Consider the following 6,000-nt stretch of genomic DNA (forward strand, 5'->3'; position numbering starts at 1 on the left):
ATATGACCCCTTAGGACACCATATGACCCCTAACGACACCATAGGATCCCTCTCTCTCTCTCTCTCCTTCCTTCTCTCTCTCTCCCTCTCCCTCCCTCTCCTCATCTCTCTCTCTCTCCCCCTCCCTATCCTCATCTCTCTCTCTCTCCTTCTCTCTCTCTTTCTCTCTAAAATATGACTAATAAAATTCGATATCCGATTTAATCGGATATTGGATTTCTGCCATGTGGCAGTTTACTAAATAAATGGTGGCAATGGGAAATTTTTTAGGGACCACAAATTTGTGTACTAAAATCAGATATCCAATTTTAGTACAAAAAACCAAGAAAAAAAAGGTTTTGTGGGCCATTTTGTGGATTCCAACGGCCCACATTCTGCATATTCTATTTTCTATCGAGGATCACGGGTTTTTAGACAGCTAGAGACAAATTTGTGCTTTTGGGAGATTCTTAAAGTGAAAACTTACATTGTCAATCACGAAGGAGCATATGTGTGGAGGGAAATGGGGAGTAGTAGTCGTCGGAAGTCTAAACGCAAAAGAAAACTTTCAAATGACCAAATTGAAGTGTATAGAGAAAGAGATAGAGAATGTCATAGGAGGAGAAGACAAGGTATGTTAAATGTTGCTAATGTTACTTCAACTGAAGAGGAAATTGAATTTGAAAATGTGCCACAAGTTATTGAAAATGAAAATGTAGATTTTGAAAGTGAAAATTTTAAAAATTTTGAAAATGTTGAAAGTGATAATGAAAATGCTCAACATGTGGAAAATTTTGACATAGGAGGTGAAAATGTGGAAAACTTTAACGTTGAAGGTGGAATTTCTCAACCAAGTGAACCATATGTAACACCTAATTACTTTATAAATGAAGACCCTCTCATGGATGAAAGACAAATTTCAAATCCAAGACCTTCAAGAACCCCAAAATGGTTATTTGAAATCGATGAGAACATTATTGTGAATCTTGAAGGCAAAAGGTCAACAAGAACCATTCGGTTGTGGGCTACACAACTTTTCAACCAAAATTTTATCAATAAGACATTGACTGAGCAATTCCAACTCTTTGTTCAATTGCTAAAGATGATAAAGATGAGACCATTGCTAAACAAATTGAAGATTCGTATGAACAAGAAGATGGAGAGAAATTCTATTATTGCAAAAAATCTATTTGATGCTCTCAATTCTATTGGAAAGAATACCAAAGAAAGAGATAAGAGAGCCACTCGAAGAGTGATTACAACCTCCTTAGTAAGCCATCAATTGAGGAAGGCTCATTAAATGAGACAAACTTGTGTTGATTTTAACATAAACCATAAAACTTTGGATAGAGCACTTGCACGAAGACAAAGACTTGACGATCCACTTCAACAAGATACATGGGCATTTGGTGGGAGGCTTCCACATGTTGATAGAAAGTTGACTGACAATGTGAAGGAAGAGATTCAACAATTTTGGCACTCTAATTCTAGAGTGTCACCCAATGTAAAGGACATTTTGAAATTAAGAATCGACAATCGAGACCGCACAGTGCATCCCAAACATTTCTTGGAATCAAGCCAAACAATGTTGTACAAATTTTTTTGTAAATTACATCCAACTTTGCAAATATCACAAAGGGCCTTTGAATCTTTGAAACCATTTTATTGTGTTCCTCTTAAGATCCGCAATACCTGTTGTTACAAGTACCATGTGGAGTTTTCAATGTACCATGAACTTTTATGTCATATTCATTCTACGATACATACTAATGAGATGTTGCAGGAGTGTGGTGCAATGCTATTTCTGAGATCATCAAGAGACTTGCAAGATCTATTTTTATGCCCTAGAGATGATGGCTACTATTTCTATAGAAATGATTGTTTGAATGAGAAGTGCTCAGAATGCGGTGGGTTGTCAAAGTTTGTTTCATGTTTTCATGAGGGCAGCGAACACGAGTTTGGAAATAATTATGTTGAGAAAAAAAGATACGAGACAGTGAAATATACTTTGAAGAGTGGCAGTGATGGTTCTAGATGCGAATTAGTCTCAAGAGAAGTGAGTATTGCTGATTTTATTTTGGATTTTAAGGAAAATCTTTTCTACAAGTATGCAAGGAACACCCATAGGTCTCAATGGTTGGATCAATAGTTCAGGATGTGTAAGAAATCTTTCCCAATTGGCACTATTGTATCGGTGGTTGATTTTGTAGAGAACTATACATTGCAACCACAGAATGAGGTACAGTCTCAGTACTACAATTCAGTCCAGATTGCTATTTTTATTCACATTACATATAGACATGCTCTTGATAGTACAAAAGAGGATAGGAAGATAATCAGGGAGTATCATTTTTATATGAGTAAGGATAGATCACACTCCTCCGAGTATGTGCAACATTCTTTCGAGAATTTTTTTGAGTTCTTGCATGAGAAAGATATTGCAATTGGCTGACATATAATATGGTCAGATAGTTGTATGGGTCAATTCAAGAATGCCCGTATGTTTTATTGGTTGAGTAGAATGCATGTGGAGAGGTGTAAACCTCATATTTGGTGTTTTTTTGAGGCAGGGCATGGAAAGGGAGAGCATGATGGAGTAGGTGCATGTTTGAAGAGAGCTCTAGTTAAGGAGCAATTGAGGATTTCAGGTGCAAATTTCTCTGATGCATGTTCTATTGTTGATTGGTGTAGTTTAGCATTGTCACATGGAGGTACTCTTGATTCAGCAATGATCAAATTATTTTGGTTGGTTGAGGAGGGAACAGTGGGAGATAGATTGGATTGTCAAACAATTAAAGATTCTTCAAAAATGCATTCATTTCTCAGCTCAGATGCAAGTACATGGACCATTTGGACATGAGCATTGGCTTGTTTTTGTCAGAGTTGTGTTCGGTATGATTGGGATCAGTGCGAGTCAAGTGAGTGGGTTGATACGTGGGTTCACCACTATCTAACTCCTTTATCTCAAACAATATCCTTGTCAAATGATGACATGGAAAGTTCACTTGAGTATGATCGTCTATCAGATCTTGTACAGCCAGGACATGTTTTTGCAGTTGTTGCACCGCAAGGGAATGAAGAGAGATTGGAATATTGGTTGGCACGATGTGTACAGGGAAAACAAAAGCTAACACAACCAGTGACAGATGATGATGGGTTCACATATCCTACAGGTTCATTTGTTGTTGTGGGAACTTGGTTGTGAACATACATGATTAGAAAGAATGGCATACCTGCATTTGAAGAGTATGAGAGACACAAAACCATTATAGTGTATTCACACCTTATTATAGCTACAAATGTCAAGTTGTTGAAGCATCAAGCAAAATCGAAGACCAAAGAGCTATGGACAGTGACTATTGATGATCATGAAGCAATATTGGATACTCTTAAACAAAGAGATGACCCTTCAGGCACACTTGAGTAGTAGGTCTTTAATGGTGCCTTATTTTTTTTATCATGCATTTCATTTCGAACAATGATCAATTTTGTTATGTGTATATTAAGGATGTGTTGAAAATGCAGGTCTATTGATGATCATTTTTTTTGGCAACATGGTTTTTGCATGCACATAGCGGGTACACGATATAATCAGAAGGGACGTATTTTTGCAACATGACTTATTATCATGCATTTGATGAGCTTTACAATTTTTGTTATTAGAGAACACTATCTGACAATTTTTGATGATATAATTATTGTAAAACCTTTATGCTCATGCAGGTCCTTATTGATGATATACAATAGTACATCACATTATGATTTTTGATGATATACAGGTTCATGCTAGATCATTTGCCGTTGACAAGACCCTCTCTTGGTGATGGTACATATTCTTTTGTGGATTAATGAGATAAAATTTTGTGCACAAACATTAAGTCAAGTGAATGTATTGCTATTTAGAAATGACCATATCTACCATCGTCTTCAACCATGCATAGAAATGTAGTGAGAAGGGCTTTAATCAACATGCATCTTTCTTCAAAGTTATGCTTGTATACTTTGCAGAGAAATTGATAAGTTTTGTAATTATACAATCTTGTGCGTCTTAAAAATGTTTGAAATGATCTATTTATAATTTTCCAAACTAATTTGTATTAAGTGTTATAATTTGTTTCTTGTAGCACATTCATTCCGCATAAAAAGGTTACTTATTTTGGTCTTCATTTATATACAGGCATTGTTGTACGCAAGCTTTTCTCTTAGGACATGAGGATGTCTGATGCAGATGAAGTGGGATGTTGTATTTGTGTATGGATGTGAATTGATGTAACATTGTTATGATGATATACAATGTCCATAAGCAAATTGGTTTAGTTATATTGATGATAATGTCCATGTATCTGTACATGAGTACATTGGTGTAGTTGTATTGATAATGAAAAAAAAATCATGTTTGCATATCCCTTCATGGATGTCACATGCAAGTGTAATGGTAATTATGTGTATACAATACATGGAAATATTCATGATCATTATGTGTCTATAGTGTAATGCTTGTTTATATATAATTTTAGCGCTCAAGAGACGACGCCGGTAGGGTATGACCCTGAGCATTCGATCAAGTGGGGGGGGTAGGGAATAGGAGCATGCGTAGGGTAATAATGCCTAACTAGACATGTCGGAGCCAATGGTTCATCATCGTGATGAGTAGAACGAGAAATTGGCCACACAACAACATTCCATTGAGTGAGACTGACGATTTTTTCACCAACCGAAAAATTGCTGCCCTAATGAAACCGTAGGGCAACTTGAAAAATCAAGATAGGCTTTTTTAGGGACCTCTCATGGCCTTGTAGGCTCAAACGGATCATTTGCAGGTGCCACGGATTCTGAGTTAGGGCCCATCAAAGCTTGACAATTTTGAGCACGTAGGGCGCTCAAGGGACGACGTCGATAGGGTATGACCCCGAGCGTTCGATCGAGTGGGGGGGGGGGGAATAGGAGAATGCATAGGGTAATAATGCCTAACTAGATATGTCAGAGCCGACGGTTTGTCATTGCGATGAGTAGAACGAGAAATCGGCCATGCGACAACATTCCATTCAGTGAGGCTGACGATTTTTTCGCCAACCAAAAAATTGTTGTCCTAATAAAACCATAGGGCAACTTGAAAAACCAAGATAGGATATTGTAGGGACCCCTCTCATGGCCCCGTAGGTTCAAACAGATCATTTGTAGGTGCCACGGATTCCGAATTAGGGCCCATCAAAGTTTGACAATTTTGAGCACTTAGTGTGCTCAAGGGACGACACCGGTAGGGTATGACCCCGAGCGTTCGATCGAGTGGGGGGGAAAAATAGGAGAATGCGTAGGGTAATAATGCCTAACTGGACATGTCAGAGGCGATGATTCGTCATCATGATGATCAGAACGATAAATCGGCCACGCGACAACATTCCATTGAGTGAGACTGATGATTTCTTCGCCAACCAAAAAATTGCTGCCCTAATAAAACTATAGGGCAACTTGAAAAACCAAGATAGGCTTTTGTAGGGACCCTTCTCATGGCCCCCTAGGTTTAAACGGATCATTCGTAGGTGCCACAAATTTTGAGTTAGGGCCCATCAAAGTTTGACAATTTTGAGCACTTAGGGCACTCAAGGGACGACGTCGATAGGGTATGACCCCGAGCATTCGATCAAGTGGGGGGAAAAAATAGTAGCATGTGTAGGGTAATAATGTCTAACTGGACATGGCGGAGCTGAGGGTTCATCATCACGACGAGCAGAACAAGAAATAGGCCACGTGACAGCATTCCATTGAGTGAGACTGACGATTTTTTTGCCAACCAAAAAATTGTTGCCCTAATAAAACCATAGGGCAACTTGAAAAACCAAGATAGGATTTTGTAGGTACCCCTCTTGTGGCCCCTGTAGGTTCAAATGGATCATTTGCAAGTTCCACGGATTCTAAGTTAGGGCCCATCAAAGTTTGATAATTTTGAGCACTTAAGGTGCTCAAGGGACGACGCCGGTAGGGTATGACCCCGAGCATTCGATCGAGTGGGGGGGGGGGGGG

This window comes from Cryptomeria japonica, chromosome 6 (assembly GCF_030272615.1).
Source record: "Cryptomeria japonica chromosome 6, Sugi_1.0, whole genome shotgun sequence".
Classification (NCBI taxonomy): Eukaryota; Viridiplantae; Streptophyta; class Pinopsida; order Cupressales; family Cupressaceae; genus Cryptomeria; species Cryptomeria japonica.